Source organism: Hemitrygon akajei, chromosome 3, assembly GCF_048418815.1.
Source record: "Hemitrygon akajei chromosome 3, sHemAka1.3, whole genome shotgun sequence".
In the NCBI taxonomy this organism is placed as follows: Eukaryota; Metazoa; Chordata; class Chondrichthyes; order Myliobatiformes; family Dasyatidae; genus Hemitrygon; species Hemitrygon akajei.
The window spans coordinates 65737153-65761925 of record NC_133126.1 but is presented as its reverse complement, the minus strand read 5'-3'; the positions used below and the strand labels follow the sequence as shown (position 1 = coordinate 65761925).

General features: G+C 39.9%; 1 protein-coding gene across 4 annotated transcripts in view; it reads left to right on the top strand.

The window, feature by feature from the left end:
• The first annotated feature begins 14900 nt into the window (after positions 1-14900).
• The window catches only part of akap6 (A kinase (PRKA) anchor protein 6), a 404269-nt gene continuing 394396 nt past the window's right edge, over positions 14901-24773 (top strand). For all 4 annotated transcript variants that reach the window (XM_073040038.1, XM_073040041.1, XM_073040043.1 and 1 more), the window contains exon 1: positions 14901-15001. The gene's annotated coding sequence lies outside the window, so the exon portion shown is untranslated. The remainder of the gene's footprint in view (positions 15002-24773) is intronic.

The following is a 24773-nucleotide window of genomic DNA, read 5'->3' as shown; positions in this document are numbered from 1 at the left end:
TCTTTTGCTCAAGTTCAGGAGACACATGTCTTAGAGTCAATGCTAATGGAAAAAAAAAGGAATTTTATGAAAACATTAAACTTACAGAGGCATGTGCCTTTTTTCAATAATTGTCCACTTGCTTCAGGATTCAGTGTAGGATTCAAAGACAAGACATTTCTGGCAAAAAACCCCCCAATAAAAAACAGCAGTGAAACTTCTCAGAATTTAGTAGTTGAACATGAACTGACTGCAGGGTAAATCAATAATGCTGACAAAACTGGGTTAATGTACAAACCCCATTTCCAGAAAAGTTGGGATATTTTCCAAAATGCAATAAAAACAAAAATCTGTGATATGTTAATTCACGTGAACCTTTATTTAACTGACAAAAGTACAAAGAAAAGATTTTCAATAGTTTTACTGACCAACTTAATTGTATTTTGTAAATATACACAAATTTAGAATTTGATGGCTGCAACACACTCAACAGAAGTTGGGACAGAGGCATGTTTACCATTGTGTTACATGACCTTTCCTTTTAATAACACTTTTTAATTGTTTTGGAACTGAGGATACTAATCGTAGTAGATTTGCAATCGGAAATTTTGTCCATTCTTGCTTGATATAAGACTTCAGCTGCTCAACAGTCCATGGTCTCCGTTGTCTGATTTTCCTCTTCATGATGCGCCATACATTTTCAATAGGAGATAGATCTGGCCTGGCAGCAGGCCAGTCAAGCACACGCACTCTGTGTCGACAAAGCCACGCTGTTGTAGCCCGTGCAGAATGTGGTCTGGCATTGTCCTGCTGAAATAAGCATGGACGTCCCGGGAAGAGACGTCGCCTTGATGGCAACATATGTCTCTCTAAAATCCTAATATACGCCTCCGAGTCAATGGTACCTTCACATACATGCAACTCACCCATGCCGTAGGCACTGATGCACCCCCATACCATCGCAGATGCTGGCTTTTGCACCTTTCGCTGATAACAATCAGGATGGTCGTTTTCATCTTTGGCACGGAGAACTGGACACCCGTTTTTTCCGAAAACTAATTGAAATGTGGACTCATCTGACCACAGCACACGGTTCCACAGTCTTTCGGTCCATCTGAGATGAGCTCAGGCCCAGAGAACTCGTCGGCATTTCTGCATAGAGTTGATGTATGGCTTCCTCCTTGCGTAATACAGTTTTAAGTTGCATTTCTAGATGCAGCGACGGACTGTGTTAAGTGACAATGGTTTTCTAAGGTACTCCCGAGCCCAGGTGGCTATAATTGTCACAGTAGCATGATGGTTTCTTAGGCAGTGCCGCCTGAAGGCTCGAAGATCATGTGCATTCAACAGTGGTTTCCTACCTTGCCCTTTACGCACTGAGATGTCTCTGAATTCTCTGAATCTTTTCACAATATTATGTACTGTAGATGTTGAAAGACCTAAATTCGCTGCAATCTTGCGTTGGGAAATGTTCCTTTTGAACTGACTAACAATTCTCTCATGAATTTTGGCACAAAGGGGTGAGCCACGACCCATCCTTGCTTGCAAAGACTGAGCCTTTGATGGACGCTACTTTTATACCCAGACACGATACCTCACCTGCTACCAATTAGCCTGCTTAATGTGGAGTCTTACAAACCGGTGTTACTTGAATATTCTGTGCACTTTTCAATCTTATTTTAACTCTGTCCCAACTTTTGTTGAGTGTGTTGCAGATATCAAATTCTAAATTTGTGTATATTTACAAAATACAATTAAGTTGGTCAGTAAAACTATTGAAAATCTTTTCTTTGTACTTTTGTCAGTTAAATAAGGGTTCACAGGAATTAACATATCACAGATTTTTGTTTTTATTGCATTTTGGAAAATATCCCAACTTTTCTGGAAATGGGGTTTGTACAATCTGGCTGCTGTGAGCAAGAAAGATAACTCTGCTTTTGAGTACAGATGCTGTAGGAACACATCAAGTTGTTTGTTATTCAGAAGTATTCTAAGCTAAAATTTTTGAAAGGTATCACTTCTCTATCTCACTGTTAATTATAAAGCTCGAAGTAATGTCTGGATTGATGCAGAGACCTTCGGTGACTTCAAAACATTTTTTACTAAGCATAAAATGATATTTTGAGTAAATGTCTGCTAGAAGATAATAAAGTCATGCTGTACTTTTGTTAGGTAACAGCCTCACTCATCCTCCTGCAGAAGAATTTATGAATGGGAATAATGTTATTTTTCCCCTGCTATGGTGACAAGTTTAATTGAGCATATGAAACAGGACATTATGCAATAAGTAAAAAGTATACTAGCATGTCCTTATAAGAACGCTGATAAAGTTCAAAGGAAAATTTGAAACTTTTAAGCAAAATATTCCATCAAGGTGCAATTTTTAATGCGCCTCTTACATGGAAACAGGTGAAGATGTTGGTGAAACAATGGCTTCATGTTATGTTTGAAGAAGGGTCACCTAATGAAGAAATTATGAAGGGTTTCATTGCTTAAAGTCAATCAGATGGTGATGGTATGTGATGAAATTTTGAAATTTGAAATTTTGAAATTTAAATGGCAGCCAACGTCAATGCATTAGTGGACTATGCATGTTCTGAAAATCTAGTGAAAAATCATTTGAGCGGTGAACTAATTGAGTGGTAGGAAGGACGTAACAAGGATACCCCTGTTTCAGCATCCGTACAAACAGTGAAGAAGTCATAGAAATTGTAACAAATTGTAACGAATTGTAACAAATGTAATGATCAAGAAGAAGAAAATGATGATGAAGAGGAACCAGAGGAAAATGTGTCTTGGAAAATTGTCCTGAAGAACTCGAAAATGTCTTGAACGTTGTTGAACAATAAAATTGCTGTTCTGCTCATACTGTAATGCAATTTCACCATTTTCCTTCATATTGTTTTCATGGGAGAAAGGAGGTTACAGGAAGAAGGCAGGAGAATGGGTTGATGGAATGGTGGAGCAGTCTCAATGGGCCAAATGGCCTAATTCTGCTTCTGTGTCTATGGTCTTATAAGGGATCTGTTGAAGGATAGGAAGTTTAAATCACCTCGGTCTTTTAGTGAAATTCATGAAAATTCTGTTGAACCTAATAAAGTGCCATTTGAGTATCCAGACTCAATAAATTAATTGTACGGCCCTTTTAAAACTTAGAATCAAGTGATTTTTAATTTAAGTGGCAGCCAAAGTCTATGCATTGCATAAATAATATTGTTTTCTTTTGAAAATATGGTTTAATTACTGAACCTTAAGTGTTATGCAAATAAACGGCACTAAGTAAAGGCTTATATATGTACATACATCAGAGCAGTACAGTGTAGTCTGATTAGCTGCAACACTCTCTTTGAAATTTTCCCATTTCAAGTGATGACCACATTGATTTATTTTTACAGCATTTTTCATTAAAGTCAATAAACTAATTTCATATTTGTACATGTATCAGGTAGGTGAAAAACTTGTCTTATATACTGTTGACACAGATCAGTTCATTATAACAGTGCATTGAGGTAGAACCAGTGCAGTAGAAGTGTTACAGTGACAGAGAAAGTACAGTGTCAGTAGCCAATAAGATGCAAGGTCTTGATGAGGTAGTACGTTAAGTTAAGAGCCTGTATTTATTGTACTAGGGAACCATTCAGTAGTATTATAATGGGGGATAGAAGTTGGCCTTGAGCCTGGTGGCACAGGCCTTTTGTTTCTTCTGCTCAGTGGCACGGAGAACAGAAAATGTCAATTTGAGTGAGATCTTTGGTTATACTGGCAGTAAGAAGTGTCAACAGAGTCCATGGAGGGGGCCTGCTTTTCATGATGTTCTGTCTGCAGTTTCTTGCAGTAACAGCAAAACTATCACCAGACTTAACCATAATGCTGATTATAAGTATTTTGCTGTCTTCCTCCTAAATCAATGTTTACTTTTAATCTTGTCGTTTAACATCATTTGGATTCAGGGAAGCCATCTTATATTAGTCGATTGTGCTAAATATCTTTTCTCAGTGTCAGAGGGCCCAAGATTGGAACTCAGACGCAGATGTGAATTACTTTAAGGCAACAGCAAAAGTGATGAAAGACAAAATGAAATGTAGATTTTGTTGATATATTCTCAGTGCGTTGCTCATCATGAAATTACTGCAAGAACTGCTGTTTGATCTGTAAACTTAAACTAGCATCTTAGAATATATTACCATTCTCACTTTAAATGTAAATGGTAAGAACTGTAGTCTATCATTTTATACTTTGGCAGTATTTAGTAATAAATAATATTTTATTCACTTTTGTATGCTTTTCAACATTAAAGAGTTTTTGTAAAGTAGGTCCATAATTTGAATTCTGAAAGTCTTTTATTTTCTCAGTAGTTAAATGTTGTCCTTCATTTGTGATGAATTGTAACTGGATTAAATTATGACTTATATTCCTCTGTTTGTAAAACTGGGAGTATGTCATTATAGAGCATTTGGTCTATTGGCAGTGCTGATGAAGAAAAATATTTTTGCTGAAGAAGCAAAAATATCCTGAAAATGAACAGTGAGATTAAAAAATATGGAACAGTTTTGTCATTTTAACCCAGTTTAATATAGAGTATGCACAAAAAATGCTCGTTTTAAATCATCAGAAATATTAGCTTGCTACAACAAGTTTTAAGCTTTTACTACTTCCACCAGGAGACAGTGGGCCAAAAATTTCTAGGGTGTCACAATTTTTTCAGACAGAAAATCAGAGGCTGTTGTTTTGTTTTGTAACTTCAAAAACCAATCGAAAGGAAAACATGGGAGAGCCACTGATAACTCATGTAATTTGTTTATACTTTGGCTAGGTGCACACATAATGTGGTGGTGTAATGACGTATGCCATTCACGTACTTTTATATCTAACCCATAATGAATTATGCAAACACCAAAGGATGTGTTATCAAACAATATATTTACAATATTCCTCAAATACTACTGAGATATTAAATACACAACACTTATGGTAGTATGCACACACTCAACGCCCACTGAAAATACACATGATCCATATTGGAATGCATTATTCTGCAAGTATCTGGGCTTTGTGCCAACACATTGCAGGGAGAACATTATAATGTTTAGAAAGTGTTTGAACATTGGTTGTATGCTATTTCATTAAATTGGTCTGCCTACCTCACCTCCCAACAAGACCAAAACAACTTTCATTTATGAAGAATGTCTAATACTTAACAGAAGTCAAAACAAACTGACTGTGAGCCACATGAAATATCAGGGCAGATGGCTAGTAGCTTGGTTAAAGAGGTAAGTTGTAAGGAGCACCTTAAAGCAAGATTGAGAGACATACAGTAGATAGGAAAAGGTTTTGACGAGAAATATAAAAGCTTAGGGGTCTGGCAGCTCCACCAACAATGCTGTGACTAAATATCTGCTGGAAGAGATCACAGATATGGGCAAGTTGCAACTATGGACGGATTTTAAAAACAAGGACAAGAATTTTAAAAGCGAGGTTTTGATTAACTGGGAATTGAAATAGATTATTGAGGCTAGGAACACAAGGGTGAACAAGATTCGATATGAGATTGGCAAAAGAGTTGTTATAAATTTACTCAGCAAAGTTTGGTCTGACAATTATTAAGACACTGGCGGGAGCATTGCTAAAAGATCTTTTCCTCCTGATTCCACACTTTGATTCTCTTAATGTGGATTTTGAGTTCTAATTTACAGTAGATATGATTTGACTGTTCATTGTACACAACTAGATTTAAGAGGTGACTTAGGCTCTCTGTGGCAGGGGACCTCTTTTGCATTCCCATGAAGCAGGATGAAAGAACAGCAGGCATGGCCCACATTCCAGGCTTCCCCAAGCAGCATGGAGCCCCATCACATGCTGGGCTATTTTTCAACTGAAGGTGTGTAATATTTGTGTCTACAGAGCATCCGTCTTGCAACTCCCTGCCCTGATTCCTTGCATAGTCTTGACTTTGGTAAGTTGGCAGTGTGTTGGAATGCAGCAGCCTCTCAGGGGCCAACCAAAGGTGCACACTTAAAAAAAGAATGTGTTTTTTGTGATTGTAAGACTGTAATGGACTCCAAAAACAAGGGTGCACCAGGTCTACTACATCAGTGAATTGTTCAATGTGCGGAGCAGTCAGATGCGGTGTCGAAGTAACTGGCAGATGAGTCGGATAAGGAGAAACTGGTGATTGGGCCGGAGAAGGAGAAGCCGACAGACAGGCCAGAAAAGGTTTGGAGGTACTGACCTGGGTGCAGACCGTGTTGCTGCCTGCTACTCAAAGACATCAGAGTTGGTGTGTGAAACCAGCGTGCAGTGTAACTCTGAGTGACTGACTTGGATGTTTCTCTTGCGATCGCAAGACCCTGTTGGACATCGATAATGTGAGACGTTGCAGACCTGTTTCCCTTAATTGGTGGTGAGACAGGTTGACAAGGCAGCATTGTGGCCTCGGTTGTAGCAAGAACTAGGCCTCAAGCTGTGGGCTAGCCTGCTCCTGAAGACCAGGTGAGAGTGCTGGAGGCGATGTCGTGTGGCTTCTGTGCTTGGTTGGGAGCTGGTCTCTCCCATCAGTGCTGCCCTCCAGTGTTTGACAGGAGGAATGACAGGCTGGATTGTTGGGGTTTGTACCATCAATTTGCTGTTGCTCAGGGACTTGGACATGTATTTTCTTGTGTAACGACATGCTTTTTTCTCTTGCTATTTTGAATGTATGTTATGCACCTTGGCCCCAGAGGAACACTGTCTCATTCGACTATATCCATGTATGGTTTGAATGATAATTAAACTTAATTTGATTTTGATTTGATTAATTCACCCTCTGCAGATGCTCTTTGGCATATTCAGAAAATCATGGAAATTTACAGACAGGAGGAGGTCACCCAATCCTTTGTGTACATGATCTTTGTTTTTGATTTACAAAACATAACAGTCCTATAATGAATCTGAGATGACTACCTATCTGTTGAAGTGCAGCAAGATGTTCGAGTTTAAAAAGCCACAGTGAGATGTCTGAGTTTTAAAAAAATTATATCACATGCTTCTTCAGGAATTACACACAGATTGACAGAGAGGCCTTGAGTCTGATTTGGGGTGGAAAATGTTTCGATCAGTACTTGCATGGGAGAGGATAACCCTCATTATTGATCATCAACCACTGGTGTCCATTTTCAATCCACAGAAGGTTGTTCCATTAACAGCACCAGCCCGAGTGCTGAGATGGGCCCTGTTTCTTGGAGGTCACAATTATAAGATCGAATTCAAGAGGACACCTAATCACAGAAATGCCAATGGATTGCCCTGTTTACCCTGGGAAAAGAAAATAACTGAAAAATTTACAAAATAGGACACTCCTTTTGACATATTCTCCCTAATGCAAATCAGAAGTCTTCCTGTCACGACAGAAATGATCCAAAGGGAAACTAGAAAACACCCCCCATTGTCTCGGGACCACATGGCCACCCAAAAATGGCTGGAATGTGCAGCAGAACTTCCAGTTCCCCCAGTTTTACCAGTGCCAGGATGAACTTGCCCTTGATGGAGGTTGTGTTATGAAGCGACTGAGAGGTGTTGTATTATCTAAGCTGAGAGCAGAAGTGTTGGAGGTGCTACATGTTGTTCATCTCAGCATGGTGAAAATGACAACATTGGCTCAGACCTTTGTCTGGTGGCCTGGGATAGATCAGCAAATTGAGTAGCTTGCTATGCACTGTTCACAATGCCGACACCTCTAGAAGATGCCAAGAGCAGCACCTCGCCATCCCTGGGAATGGCCTGCATTGGCCTGGCAAGGGATTCATGTGGATTTTGCCAGACCATTTTATGGGCACATATTTCTTGGTAGTAATGTTAGTATCAGCTCGCCAATTTCCTCCTTGTAAATCACAATGCAACACATTCCACAGTCAACAGCTCATCAGCTATCGCTGTTCCTGGTTCATCCTTTGCCCTCACGCTTGGATCTCCTCAAACCTAATCTCAGAAGGACCATGCAGGACAAAGAGCAGAGACAAATTGAAGGCTCCTCAAACAAGGAGGTTTGATGTTTCACTCCAGGCCAAGCAGTTCTGGTGAGGGACTTGAGAGGCGATCAAACGTGGGGACTTGGAAAGATTATGCACAGAACTGGATCACTTGCCTAAACAGTGGAGATTGCATTTGATATCATCTAGAGATAACCCGTTGATCAGTTGAGGACAGCAGTGTCAGTTGTTAGAGGAGATAAGTGGCCAGAGCTGTCAGAGCCACTTACTACAGTCCCAGAGTCAACTCTGACAACCACCATGGAGGAGGACCCAGAACCTGAGATTGTTTCACAGCGACAAGTTGCTCCTACCAATAGAGTGACCCCTCCCCTTTCAAGAGAGATGTTATCCCACAAGACTAAGAAAGCCTTCCTAGAGATTAAATCTTCAGATCTGAATGGGGCAATTTACAATTTACTAGGCTGGAAATTTCTATATAGTAGTTGTGGCCAATTCCAACCAAACCAAATTGTCGTTGCTGATGACCCCCACGGATTTGCTGATACTTGCAGGATGCGCCCTCAGCTTCAATAATGATTGTTCCAAAGTTCAAAGATATGTATTTGATCCTTTATTAGGAATTAGCAAACATACAATCTTGAAGTGATGAAACTTAAGCAAAATTGAGTGGTCAACAGAAGATACAACATCTGTCTGTCCCCAGTACTAAACAAAAAACTCCAAACAAACAAAGCACAGAGGTGTAACTTATTCCCTTTGCTTTTACTACACCTCCACTTATGTGAGTAGTTACCACGAGTGACTACATATATGTACAGTATAGTAGTTGAGATGCATTCTATATTGAGTTGGAGTTTATATCTAAGTAGGGAGGAATGTTGTGTATTTAATATTTCAGTAATATTTGAGTAATATATTGTTTGAGTAAGCATTCCTTGTTTACATAGTTGATTACGGGTTTTGTGTAAAAGTATGTGAATGGCATACATCATTATGCCACCACACGATATGCGCACTTCTTGCTAAAGTAAAGAAATGAAGTAGACTTGCGTCTCCCAGCTTCGTATATGTCTTTCAATTAGTTTTATGTTTTGGAGTTACAGTACATAACAATACTTCCTATACACTCATGACTGTATGGCCAGATTCTGGTTCTAGCTCCATCTACAACTTTGCAGATGATGCCAATGTAGTGGGCCGACTCTCAAATCTTGATGAATTTCAGTAAAGGAAGCAAATGGAAGGCCTAGTGACATATGTATCACGACAAAAACCATTGCCTCAATGCCAGCAAAAAAGATCTGGCCATTGTTTTCTGGAAGAAGGTTGGTGCATATGCTTCTGTTTACATCAGTGGTGCTAAGGTCAGAAAGGTTGTGAGCTTGTAGTTCCTAGGAATGAACATCAACAATGGATGTTATGGAAAGAAAGGTCTCTAGCACCTCTACTTCCTCAGGAGACTGAAGAAGTTTTGCACGTCCCCTTTGACCCTCACCAGTATTTTTCGATGCACCCTTTCTGATGCATCACGGCTTGGTGCGGCAGCTGCTCTGCCTTATGACTGCAAGAGAGTTGAGAACACAGCTCAGGGTTTAAACAAAAACCAGCCTCCTCTCCATGAGCTCGTCTATACTTCCCTCTGTTCTTCACCTTCCCATCGGGCAGAAGATACAGCAGGCTGAAAGCATTTACCACCAGGCACAATGACAGTACTCCTCACTGTTATAAGACTGTCCCCCGATATGATAAAATGGATACTTGACCTCACAATTTATCTCATGCTAGTACTGTCTACCTGACTGTCTACCTGCATTGCATTTTGTGTTCTGTAATTGGTTTTACCTTGCAGTACCTCAGTGCACTGTTGTAATAAATTGACCTTTACAAATTACATGCAAAACAAAGGTTTTCACTGTGTCTCGGTACACATGACAGTAATAAACCAATTCCAATTCCAGTACTGTAGCCTTGTTATACTGAAGGACCAGTTCTTACTGCCATTTCAGTATGTCCCTTTTGGTTAACGGGCAGCCAAATATAGAGGGGAGATGGGGAAGCACAGCACAAAGTGGAAGAAGATCAGCTTTGGTATCAACCTCGAGTGTTCCTTGATGCCAGAACTTCTGGTGAATGTGTGACCTGAGAATACTTTATCTGAATCATTCTCTTATCTCAGGAGTATCAACTGCCTTCCGCTCTGTATCAGCGGAGAGATTGAAAAGAATATCTTTATTTGACGCATGTACATCAAAACATCAAACACTAAGCAAAATGCTTTGTTTGCATCAATGGCCGTCACAGTCCTAGGATGTGCTGGGAGCAGCCTGCTAGTGTTGTCATGCTTCTGGCACAGACGTAGCATGCCCACAACTTACTAACCCGTATGTCTTTGGAATGTGTGAAAAAACATAACACCTGGAAAAAAAACACACACAATTACAGGGAGAACGTACAGAGAGTGGCAGGAATTGAACCCCAATTACTAGTGCCTTAAAGCCATACGAGTCCTCATTGCCACAGGCTAGCTGCCTTTCTTCAGTCCACCATCTGGGTCCTGCACTCAACAATTTCTAATTTGAACATAATTGACAAATAGGACCATAAGACATTGGAGCATATTTAGGCTATTCAGCCCATTGAGTCTGCTCTGCTATTTTGGCATGGCTAATGCAATTCCCTCTCAATCCCATTCTCCTGCCTTCTCCCTGTAACTTTTCGTGCTCTGACTAATCAACAACCCACCAACCTCCACCTTAAATTCACCCAATCCAGGAATAGTAACTTTATTTCAACAATGCTTCAGATTTAGTTAGTAGTCAACACAAATAATTACGAACCACAATTGTGCAATCCTCCAGTGCCTGTCATATGTGGTTGTTGACATATCCCAGTGCTCCTGTGACGTGTTGCTCTGTGAGCTACAGCTTGGGAGGTGGAGATTGCTGAGCTTTTATTCCAGGTGCAGGCCAACCTCACACAGTCTGAAAGCTCAGGACACTGGCTATATCTCTGGATGGATGAGGAAACTGTAAGAAAAGTTGGCAAAGATAAAGGAATCCCACAAAAACAAAAACTCCCAATGAAGGGTTTCGGCCCGAAACGTCATCACTACCTCCTCCCATAGATGCTGTCTGGCCAGCTGAGTTCTGCCAGCATTTTGTGTTTTTATTTATTTCCAGCATCTGCAGATTCACTTGTGTTGCCCACAAAACACTTTCCTTTTCTGAGTCAGCACCTGAGCATATTTACTATATGTTGCTGCACAAAATAACGGCTAGAGACAATGTGCAGGCCCATCACCAAAGAAAAAATCTTTAAAAATAAGGTGGGAGCTTTCTGAGTTTCCATGGGATCACCTGTGAAAGTTACCAAAACTCTCAGAAGTAACTCCAGTGCACGCCACACAGAATGTTTCTCATGCTTTGTGCAACCACCAGCACAAACTGGAGCTGACTGATGAACTCAGTCGCTGTTGGTAGATTTTCTCTCAGGTCGTCTCTCCCTGCCCACTTGTAAGTGTGGATTAGGACCTCTGCAAAAGGGGTAGAAGTGTTCTTGTTTTGCTGCAATCTGATACATTAGCTGTCAAAGTCCTTCCCTTCTTGCTTGGTGATTTACTTCATAAGGGTTTCTCTGGCTTACTTCCTCTGAGCTGATGCAGTCAAGAACAGACTACATTTTCATTACGGCTGTCCTCTCTTTTCCATACTAGCACAGGGCCTTGATACTGTGAGAATCAGATGATAAAGGGGCAAGGGCCATCAAATGATATGTTAAGACTTAGTTCATGCCTAACAAGCTTACATAACTGAAAAATATTTTTTTCATCGGTGTAATTGTTTACTTTTGGATTTTTGCTGTTGAGCATGATAAAGATACTTTAATTCTTATTCTTTCTCCATCTTTTTCTTAATCTAATCTTTGCTCCCACATGCTCCCCCGCCTTCCTGAACCTGATTTAACATTATATTTGCATTTATCACTTGATGTAGACACTGCATTGTTCATTATTGGCAGTTCAATCTGATTGTTTAAAGAACTGCACAGTTGGTTGCCTCATCCACATGGGTTCCACATGATCTGTAAAGAGCCTTATGCCTTTTGATTGTTCGGCATGTTGCTGTACAGAATCCAAAAGAAAGTCAAACAAGCACCACCCATTGCAAGATCTGAGCCAATATATTTCTCAGAAGCAAAACAGCATTTTGGTAAGAAAGATCTCATTTTCTTCCAGTTTTGAGTTTCCTGGCTTGAGTAGTTTGACTCATGACAATAAGCAGATGTATTTGTAATATACACATTAATAATTATTACATGGTTTGGTTTCAGAGAAATATGACTAGACAAATCACCTTGCATTATTGGCTGCATTTTATTTTATTCTGAGAATGTTCATTGTTAAATTAGAAATCTTCTGGTGGCAGCAAATGATCTCTTTTGTGGATCCTGACCATATAACAGATTATCATAATTTTCACATTATTTTTCTTAGTTTTTCTTAGTTATTATAAGTTTGCAAATACCATATCTGATCAATTGCATCACTTGTGGATGCATTAGTAATGATCTTTCAAGAATCAATAGAGTCTGGCATGGTTCCAGAGGAATGGATAATTGCAAATGTCACTTCACTCTTCAAGAAAGGAGGGAGTCAGAAGAAAGGAAATTATAGGTCAGTTAGCCTGACCTCAGTGGTCGGGAAGATGGTTGAGGTGATTGTTAAGGATGAGAGTTTGGGATAATTGGAGGAACATGGTTTCCTTAAGGGAAAATCTTGTGCCAACAAATCTGTTAGAATTCTTTGAGGAAATAACAAGCAGGATAGACAATGGAGAATTGGTGGATGTTGTGTACTTGGATTTTCAGAAGGTCTTTGACAAGGTGCTGTACATGAGACTGTTCAGCAAGGTAAGAACCTATTATGTTACAGGAAAGATACTAGCATGGATGGAGGATTGGCTGATTGATTAGAAGTGTATGAGCAAACACTTTGGTAGAAGGAATGAAAGCGTAGACTATTTTCTAAATGGAGAAAATTTGAAAATCTGAGGTGTAATGGGACTTGGCAGTCCTCGTGCTAGATTCCCTAAAGTTTAAATTGCAGGTTGAGTTGGTGATAAGGAAGGCAAATGAAATGTTAGCATTCATTTTGAGAGGACTAGAATATAAGAGCAAGAATGTAATGCTGAGGCTGAATAAGACATTGGTGAGGCCTCACTTGGAGTACTGTGATCAGTTTTGGGCCTTTTATCTAAGAAAGGAAGTGCTGGCATTGGAGATGGGTCAAAAATGACTCTGGGAATGAAAGGCTTATCATAGGAGGAGCATTTGTTGGCACTCATTGGAATTTAGAAGAATAAGGGAGAGGGGATTTCATTGAAACCTATTGAATTTTGAAAGCTCTCTATGGAGTGGATGTGAAGAGGATGTTCCCTATATTGTGGGAGTATAGGACCAGAGTACACTACCTCAGAATAGAGGGATGTTCATTTAATTGAAGGTGAGGAAACATTTCTTTAGCCAGGAAGTGCTGAATCTGTGGAATTTGTTACCACAAGCAGCGTCAGAGGCCAGGTCATTGGATGTATTTAAGGTGGAGGATGATAGGTTTTTGATTAATCAGGGCATGAAGGGTTACGGGGAAGGCAGGAGAATGGGATTGAGCAGAAAATGGATCAGCCATGATGAAATGGTGGAGCCAACTCAGTGGCCTATATGGCCTAATTCTGCTCCTATTCCTTTTGGTCTTATGATTTACTATCTTCAAAAATGAGCTCTCTGCAGCCATAAACACAAGAGATTCTGCAGATGCTGGAAGCCAGAATAACACACACAAAATGCTGGAGGAACTCAGCAGGTCAGGCAGCATCAATGGAGAGGAATAAACATATGACCCTTTGGACTGAGACCTTTCATCACTGTGATGTGGTGTCCAAATAGATGAAATCATTGAAATGAATATAAAGAAGACACATATTTTCTTTCAGTAGATCTGTAAATAGCAGCTTACAGAAATACCCTTCTATTCATTCTTTGGTAAATCTCATAGCTTTGGTTGAAGTAGAATTTTCGAAAGAGAGTTCTTGAATATTATTTTCTGGCAGTAACCACTGAGTTGTTCTTTGTGCTCTAGGGTAGACCTTGGCTGCTGAATATTTATCTGCTGTGAAAGGTGAAATATCTAGAGGTCTTGTAAGTGTGATGTGCCAGAGTTAGTGGGTTATATCACAGCAATTGGATCCCCTGCTCCTCCTAACCCACAATTTTGTTAAACATATATTTTAGTATGTCTTCTGCAGTGCCATTCTATAAATCTGAAGAGAGGCAGCACAGAATATCCTATATCTACTTATATTCCAAAATCTCAAGTGTGTCATAGGAAATTGGTTTGTGTGTGAAGATGGCTGACTGAAGCTGAGTTTCCTTGCTGCCTGACAAGATGAAATCGCCCGTGTACTTGTTGTGCTGAAGTCACTTTCAAGCCACCACCCTTCTGTTGCTTGTTATGCACCTCACTGATTCTCTTTTCCATTGTGTATAAGAAGCAGCTGATTTAACTCTGGATGATTTATTGAACAGAGTCAAAGTTAATATGTAGCCCCTAATCTCTTGGAGACTAACTTGTCTTTTTTTTTGTTAACAGAATGATACTTTTGCCTTATTAGAATTCTTTCCTCAGTGCTTCTAGGGGGCAAAATGCACACTTCCTTCTCTGCTGCCCCTTTTCTGTGTATAATTCCAAACGAAATGTTCAGCCTCACAGAAAGCCTGGTGCTGTGAGGCGGATCCTTCCTACTCCTCTCTTTTTATAGAAAACTGCCATTTGCAGCCAAATTCTGACAGCACGTTGAGGGACCACCTTATTCTAAGTGCCAATAGGCCTGCAGTAGAAATTCACGGCACATCTCGGTTTCTATAGCAACAGTAGTCTGTCCCATAATGAGCTGTATCATCTGACTGATGTCATAGCAGCATGCAGCAGGTCAAACGAGGCACCTCCTAGCGCATCCTACAGATGTGAACAAACCGAAAGGAAGATGGCATAAAGGGAAAGGGTAAGTTCTTTGCCATTAAGACTCTCTTTTTAAAAATAACAATTGGTGGTAAACATAGACTTCAGAATTAAACTCTGTTGTGGTGCAAGGAAAACGCCTACACAGACTTTCTTCTTTGTGTTTGGCATTATTCAAATTTTACGAGGGGGCTGCTGCATCAATACACTGTACTCTGCAGACTGGAATAAGATGAAGGCCTAGGCTTTTAGTGCACAGGCTCCAGCCCTTTATTTTTGTTTTAACTTTTAGTTTTGTTTTTGAGAAAATGACATATAGAATTTGCAAATGACTTAACAATAAGGCTAAATATCTTGTACAATATAATAATGCATTATTAATGGCACATATAATTAAGATGGTATTTTCACACACTTGCAGAATCGGGTATTGTTCATTCTAAGGAGTAGCGTAGGCATAATCTTCCACATACCAAAGGGCCTACTATTTAATTGCAACCTCTGTTATTAGTTGTAAATATATCCTGTCACCAGGAGCTTAATTCTAATTTTCTTCCATGTTCAACTGTTTTTCTATGGCATTAATTTCCACACTAGTTGATGCAGATTAATATAATTTCAATGATGTGTTGAACCGGTGATTTTAAGGGATTAAAATTTTTTATTATGGTTCTCTGCTTAAGTATCTTTGTTCAAATGTAGGAAATATGTGCTTAAGATTGTCCAGTACAGTAAGGAAATCTAGACCTGTATTTTCATGGATAGATCTTCATTAACCTATTAATATTTAATTTGAGGAGGAAGCTCATCTAGACAAAATGGTGGCATTTTATGAAATGAAAGGCATGTGAAGACTCAAATAAAGACATAAATATTTTAGTCTTTTTTACATCTCATCTGGCTGGGGCAGGTGGAGATGTTTAAATACATTAATCATTTTGCATTTCATCTGTGTCTTGTGTATTATGGTGACTTTTTTTTTAGTCATTCTGAATATGCATTCTTTATACATCTCAACACAGACAACAGACTATTTTACTTCTGTGACAGAAACCTAAGATTGCTTGTTGGCTTGGAATCTTTTTAAAGTGCATAGTGTTTACTGATGAATGTTCCTTACTTGCATTCTGGTTGGATGTACTGTCACTATTGCAGGACTAGTAATTTAAGAGGGACTGATCTCAATCTGAGATGGTGGTTGTTTTGCAGGCTGCTGGGAAGGGCACGATGTCTGAGCAGACAGCTGGGGCAGTGTGCAGCAAATGCAGCCTATGGGTGAACCACTAGGGAGCTGCTGCTGTGCTTTGGTCTGGACTCCCTCATTTGTCAAATCGCTTGCATGTGCTGGGTTGGGCTGTTTCTTGTGGAGATTATGGGAAACTTGCAGATGGCCTCATTAAAATGGATAACTTGATAAAGAGAATTATAACTTAATCAGAATACAATTCAATTTAACAATTCAGCTTTATATTAAAAATACATCTTTTTGTGGAGCAAATACATTCCCAATGGACTTGACAGTGTAATATTTATACTTTATTAATGAAGAAAATGATCAGCTTATTCAAGTGCGTGTACATTGACTTTTGAAGGTAGATCACTGTTATAACTTTGTACTGTGTACAGTAGGTGGGGCTACAACAGGTCCTTAGTATATGAAAAGTATGCATTAAAAATTATTTTTGGAGGAGTCTCATGTATTAACAAAAACAAGAGTTGTGAATTTCTAATTTAGAATTCAACACATGTTGAGTTTTATTTTGAAAATTAACAAAACATAATTCTGGTGTTGCAATTACATTTTCCATAACTTGAATGATCAGGTAAAATTCATTTGATATTGTCATCTGCACTTGTTTTTGTGTCAGGCAAAGTACATTAGGATCAAAAACCTGGTGCTGGTTGGGTATATAATGTACAAGGTCAGGTGCATTGATATAAAATTGATGCTTCAGGTCAGATAAGTGTGTAAGGGATGTATTTGATTAAATATTTGGAATAAAAGAAGCCAACTAGTCTTCTATACTTTTGGTTGGTCTTGGTTGTACCTTTTAGTCCTTCACAAAATGCAACCATATTCTTGTTTCTTTACATCAATTATTTCTTGATAGAAAATAATGACTCATTATTTTTTTATCTGGTCTATTAAGAATAGAATTGGCTCTGTGCTTGAAAAAGGAATATCAAACTGAAAAACAAGGGACTGCGGATGCTGAAAGGCCCCAACGCATCATTCCTACTTTTTCTCCTCAGATTCCTACTTTTTCTGCCCATCCTTCTGAATATCTACAGCACTTTTATTGTTTTGGCAGAAACAATGACGTTAATTAAAATAGCCATATTTTATTATAAAAGCAATTACAAGGTGTGCTCAAGAAAGTGAGATGAAAACCAAGTATACAGAAAAAGGGCATGGTTGAAAAATGAATGAAAATCCTTTTGGAAGAAATATAAATTTTAAGATCTCTAAACTATAAAGATGTACTCATAGATCTAGTAACATGAATAATGCAAAAATGTTCAAATTTTGCATCAGATTTGAAGCATTTGAAGAATATACTGTAGATCAACATTTGAGCTTCTGTCAGGAATAGAAAATTTAGGCAGAGAATTGCCCTTGATAGAACTGGTTATTGATCAGAAGGAAGCTGCAGGCATGTATTCAGGCAGTGATTTGCTAAATGCACTCGCAGAAAGACAACCTGTTAGTTTAATAGTTTATTGTTAGGTTTGAAAATACTGTAATGTAATTGTGTCCCATCTTGCACCTGCATTTTCTTCTCTTGGAATTGAGGGTAACTCACTTCCACTCTGGCTTTGAGGTTTTCTGAGATGGCTAATGAGACCAATGTGAGAACTCCAGGTGGGGCTGGTTTTGACCGATGCAATGAGGGATGGGTAGTTTGTGAAATGGCCTACTGGCCTACTCCTTCCGTTGCTTCTGTGTATTCCTGATGCATGGCTTGAGATTTTCAATACAATCCCAAATAGTCACCCTCCACTTTAAGTGATTGTATGCCAGAAATTCCAATGAGTCAATGAGATGTTGCATTTATTGAAGGAGGCTCATTTCCTCTGTCTATTCACTAATTTTGTCCCGTGAAGGCAGTGCTTGGAATAGTGTCTATTTCTGGAGACATTTATGTTGCTCCGATGTTTTAGCAAGCAGCTGTGTGACATGGTATGATCATTTGCAAAGCCGTGTAGGTACATTCACAGAGGTCCATTTCTCAGTACCTGATGTTGCTGCTGAGTCACAGCACTGAACACATCGCCAGGAAGCACTGCAATCATGTAATTTATATTACACTCTTTATGAGTTATGATTTCCTATAATTTGATGCTGACTAGATGAACTCCTGTAGTCCACACATAGGTTTGTTATGACTTTACTGAAGATATGGGTGGTAAGAATGCAAAGAAAGCATGGTAGTGTAGATATGTAGAATGTGGCCTGCTGTGGACAGCCAGGTCCATTGTTGGTCCGCGCTGCTGGTAGTATCAGTAGACTATATCCTCTACTTCTCAGAGAAAGCCAGGTATAGTTAATGAATTTAGTTGGATCTCATCTAGAGTTTTGTATACTTAATGTTTGTCTTATTGATAATATGTTATTATACCGAAAATTTGGCATGTGGATGAGGGGAATGTCATGACATGAGTGGCATACTATCCCTTCCCTGTAAAATGGCTCTTCCACATATTAGCTGTGATCATTGGAACTACTAAAATATCTCCTCTAATTCAGGAACCAATGCCTTCATTCTTCAACTGAATGATCTGCTGTTTAGCTTTGAAAGTTCACTTAGTACGATGGTAGAAAAATGATCTTTTATGTTACCAGAAAAAGAAAATAAATTTGCTTAAATTATAGGTTACTCATTTAAGATTGCAATATGTAATATTTATCCAAAAATATTTATCTATCTGTAAAACAGGATTTGCTTTTAACTTCAATGTAAGAAGTGCAGTAAAGGAGCATTTGACCCATTTAACTTGACCCCATCTAACTTAACCCATCAGTCTAATTTGACCCATCTGTCTGGAGTGCAGTCACCATGCACTGTCAATTCACCCCACGTTGTTCTGAATAAAAGCCCCTAATTATCTCCCTTATATTCTAGCTCATAAAAATCAGTTGTAGAAAAAACTGTCTCGTCTTGGTGAATGTTACCCCCCTCCTCCTCCCAGCTCAAAGTGGATCCCCCTGCACTGTGAATAGACCCCTAATATATTGACAAAATGATTCCTTTTTTGAAGTATAACAGATGGTGTAGGTTTATCCATTATTACACATCCCACTGTCTGTTTTGGGCTTGAACATTCTTTGTCAAACGTAATGAAATATGTGCATTTCATACTTCTGGTTTGAAATGCTTTTGGTAACCGCCTACCCATGCAAGTGCTACATCTGGACTGGTGTAAGAGTTGAAGTTGCATTAAGGGCTTCCATGTATGCACAGTTCCATTTCTGACTTGAATGTATAATCAAGTGCTAGTCTATAAGACCATAAAACATAGGAGCAGAATTAGGTCATCTAGCCCATCGAATCAGCTCCGCCATTCAATCATCTTCTATGTCCTCCTGAACCCCAGTTCCCGGCCTTCTCCCCTAGTCCAGTTGGCTTGTTTTGACTCTTGTTAGGCAAACATTGGAGTGAGTATTAGAACTGTTATTGTAATGGTAACATCTTGAATTCAATTGACTTTACTACTTATAACCTTTATGTACATGAGGAGTAAAAGTCTTTATATTACAACATAGAAATACAATTGTATCAGCATGACTTAATCAGTCTGACGGCTTGGTGGAAGAAGCTGTCCCGGGGCCTGTTGGTCCTGGCTTTTATGCTGCGGTACCATTTCCCGGATGGTAGCAGGGGAATTTAAAAGTGCCATCTTCTACATTTGATAATCCTGCCACCAGCTAGCCAGTGGAATGTTTGGGATTGCTGATCACATGTGCAGAAGATAACTCCTGGTTCCGTTCAACACAGGGAAGATTACTTTCTTGTCAGCATGCTGGACATGCACTGACCTGAATATTCTACAGTAACAAATAGCTTAACATTGAGAGTATTCAGGTATAATCCAATGAGGTTTACATTAAAAAAAGGCATTGAGTCAAGTATTATAGAGTGGAATTTAAATTATTTCTGTCATATGAATTGGGATCAACCCAGATTAATTATTTTGAAAAATGTCAGGCCAAATAGCGTTCTAATAATGGAGTAGATTTAACAAGAAATTATAAAATCAACTCCATATTAAATTGGTTATGAAAAAGGGCAAGGGTTCCATGACAATATTAAATGCTTAGAACAAAAATTGAGGCCTATGTTTTTTTTTAAAAAAGGCGTGTAATTAGATCAGCAGAAACAAAAATGAGCAATTAGGAAGAGTAAGCAGAGGAACTAAGAATAGCAAAATAACAAGGCATTTTATAAGCATATAAAGGAGGTAAAATATTCAATGAACAGTGATAAAGGGCCCTCCTTGCACTTCAGGCTAAGCAATTAGCAGTAAAGCTGACTGTCTTTTGCAGAGTAATTGAAGGTAGGGGCCATTAGATCTCACGGCCGAGTGTTGGATGAGAATAGCTCCTCTCTGTAACTCACGATTTTCAGGACAAATGTCTGACCACTATAAACAGGATGCTTTCGCAATGTAGTGTGAAGAATTGTGGCTGTTAGAGTAAGTGTGGGGACACAGTTTGATCCACATGAAAAAAGAGGAGGGGCTGGTGGTCTTATCACATATTGAGGTTGATAAATCCACTGGCTGAGCGTATTCCAGGATTTTCTGTGAAGCTAGGGAAGAAATCGCAGGGCCTTGGCAGTGATACCTTTAGCCGTGGCTAAGATATCAGAACACCGAAACATGACTGTTGTGCTTTTTTTCTAAAAGTATGACAAGGACAAGCCTGGGAACTACAGATTAGTGAGCCTAATATCAGTGGTGGGAAAGTTTCTGCAGGGGATTCTGAGGGTCAGGATCTACCAGCATTTGGAAAGGCAATGACAGAAAAGGTATAGAAACATAGAAACATAGAAAATAGGTGCAGGAGTAGGCCATTTGGCCCTTCGAGCCTGCACCGCCATTCAGTATGATCATGGCTGATCATCCAACTCAGAACCCTGTACCTGCTTTCTCTCCATACCCCCTGATCCCTTTAGCCACAAGGGCCATATCTAACTTCCTCTTAAATATAGCCAATGAACTGGCCTCAACTGTTTCCTGTGGCAGAGAATTCCACAGATTCACCACTGTGTGAAGAAGTTTTTCCTCATCTCGGTCCTAAAAGGCTTCCCCTTTATCCTTAAACTGTGACCCCTCATTCTGGACTTCCCCAACATTGAAAACAATCTTCCTGCATCTAGCCTGTCCAATCCCTTTAGAATTTTATACGTTTCAATGAGATCCCCCCTCAATCTTCTAAATTCCAGTGAGTATAAGCCTAGACGATCCGGTCTTTCTTCATATGAAAGTCCTGCCATCCCAGGAATCAATCTGGTGAACCTTCTCTGTACTCCCTCAATGGCAAGAATGTCTTTCCTCAGATTAGGGGACCAAAACTGCACACAATATTCTAGGTGTGGTCTCACCAAGGCCTTGTACAACTGCAGTAGAACCTCCCTGCTCCTGTACTCAAATTCTTTTGCTATGAATGCCAACATACCATTTGCCTTTTTCACCGCCTGCTGTACCTGCATGCCCACCTTCAATGACTGGTGTACAATGACACCCAGGTCTCGTTGCATCTCCCCTTTAACTAATCGGCCACCGTTCAGATAATAATCTGTTTTCCTGTTCTTGCAGCCAAAGTGGATAACCTCACATTTATCCACATTAATTTGCATCTGCCATGAATTTGCCCACTCACCTAACCTATCCAAGTCACCTTGCATCCTCTTAGCATCCTCCTCACAGCTAACACTGCCGCCCAGCTTCGTGTCATCCGCAAACTTGGAGATGCTACATTTAATTCCCTTGTCTAAATAATTAATATATATTGAAATAATTAATATATATTGTAAACAACTGGGGTCCCAGCACTGAGCCTTGCGGTACCCCATGAGTCACTGCCTGCCATTCTGAAAAGGTCCCGTTTACTCCCACTCTTTGCTTCCTGTCTGCCAACCAGTTCTCTATCCACATCAATACCATACCCCCAATACCGTGTGCTTTAAGCTTGCACACTCATCTCCTGTGTGGGACCTTGTCAAAAGCCTTTTGAAAATCTAAATATACCACATCCACTGGCTCTCCCCTATTCACTCTACTAGTTACATCTTCAAAAAATTCTATAAGGTTCATCAGACATGATTTTCCTTTCACAAATCCATGCTGACTTTGTCCGATGATTTCACCTCTTTCCAAATGTGCTGTTATCACATCTTTGATAACCGACTCTAGCATTTTCCCCACCACCGATGTCAGACTAACCGGTCTATAATTCCCTGGTTTCTCTCTCCCTCCTTTTTTAAAAAGTGGGGTTACATTAGCCACCCTCCAATTCTCGGGAACTAATTCAGAATCTAAGGAGTTTTGAAAAATTATCACTAATGCATCCATTATTTCTTGGGCTACTTCCTTAAGCACTCTGGGATGCAGACCATCTGGCCCTGGGGATTTATCTGCTGTTAATCCCTTCAATTTACCTAACAACACTTCCCTACTAACATGTGTTTCCCTCAGTTCCTCCATCTCACTAAACCCTCGGTCCCTTACTATTTCCGGAAGATTATTAATGTCCTCCTTAGTGAAGACAGAACCAAAGTAGTTATTCAATTGGTCTGCCATGTCTTTGTTTCCTATGATCAATTCACCTGTTTCTGACTGTAAAGGACCTACATTTGTCTTGACCAATCTTTTTCTTTTCACATATCTATAAAAGCTTTTACAGTCAGTTTTTATGTTCCCTGCCAGCTTTCTCTCATAATCTTTTTTCCCTTTCCTAATTAAGCCCTTTGTCCTCCTCTGCTGGTCTCTGAATTTCTCTCAGTCCTCAGGTGTGCCGCTTTTTTTTTGCTAATTTATATGTTTCTTCTTTGGACTTGATACTATCCCTAATTTCCCTTGTCAGCCAGGGGTGCACTACTTTCCCTGGTTTATTCTTTTGCCAAACTGGGAAGAACAATTGTTGTAGTTCATCCATGCGATCTTTAATTGCTTGCCATTGCATATCCACCGTCAACCCTTTAAGTATCATTTGCCAGTCTATCTTAGCTAATTCACATCTCATACCTTCAAAGTTACCCTTCTTTAAGTTCAGAACCTTTGTTTCTGAATTAACTATGTCACTCTCCATCTTAATGAAGAGTTCCACCATATTATGGTCACTCTTACCCAAGGGGCCTCGCACGACAAGATTGCTAACTAACCCTTCCTCATTGCTCAATACCCAATCTAGAATGGCCTGCTCTCTAGTTGGTTCCTCGACATGTTGGTTCAGAAAACCATCCCGCATACATTCCAAGAAATCCTCTTCCTCATGGGGCCGTATAGAGCCCAGAGCAGAACAGAACAGTACTGTATAGGAACAGGCCTTCTGGCCCACAATGTTTTGCCAAACTAATTAAAATGGTAATCAAATGGACAGCTATAAATTAGTCTCTTCTGCCTTCACAATGTCCATATCCTTCCATTTTCTTTGCATTCATGGGCCTATATAACGTCTCTTAAAAGTCACTAATGCATCTGTCTCTACCACCACCTCAGGCAGTGCATTCCAGGCAGCCACCACTCTCTGTAATAAGCTTGAAATTACCCTCTCTCACCTTAAGTGCATCTCTGCTGGTATTGGACACTTCAACCCGAGGGAAAAGACGCTGTCTGCCTTCTCTATCTATGCCCCTCGTAATCTTTAAACCTCTATCAGATCTCACATCAGCATTCGCCATTCCAAAGGAAGTAACACATGTTTGCTCAACCTCTTGTTTTTTCACATGCCCTCTTCTCCAGGCAACATCCTGGTAAACCTCTTCTGCACCCTCTCCAAAGCCTCGACATTGTTCCTAATAATGGGGCAACCAGAACTGTATGCAGTAATCCAGATTACTAACTAGAGTTTTTTAAAGCTGCAACTTAACTTTCTGACTTTTGAACTCACTGCTTCCACTAATAAAGGCAAACCTACCATATGTCTTCTTAACTGTCCTATCAAGCTGTGTAGCCACTTTAAGGGAGCTATTAATTTGGACCTCAAGATCCCCGCTGATCATTAACACTGTTAAGGGTCTTGCCCTTATCAGTGTACTGTCCCTTTGCATTTGACCTACCGAGGTGCAATTCTTCACACTTAGCTGGGTTAAACTCCATCTGCTATTTCTCTGCCCATACAGTATCTGCAACTGATCTACTGTGTTCCGACTGAGGAACCGAGGAAGGGTCTGTGGCTCCAATCGCCTTTATACCGGGGTCTGTGGGAGGAGCCACAGGAGCAGTCAGCGGGGGGGCGTGTCCAGACAGGTATATGTAGTTCGCCACATTCACCCACCCTTTGTTTTAAAAGAGAGTGCCCATGGGGCGAAGTTTCTTACAAGTATATTTACAGGTTAAGTCTATCAGGTGGTCGAATCTGTCGTTGCGATCTATGTAGCACCGGCTGTGATTGCACAGGTGCTGGTAGTGATTGCTCTGGAGATGGTGGTTGTGCTGGTTCCGGCCTAACTGGAAGTGTCAGCCCACTAGGCGTCAGTGATCCCTCATGCGTGTGCGAGGCGCCTGGTATATACGCGTGCGATACACCCGGTATAGGAGTGTCATGAGGAGTCTGTGTAGGGCTCGGTGTGCACGGTGTCACCTCGGGTACA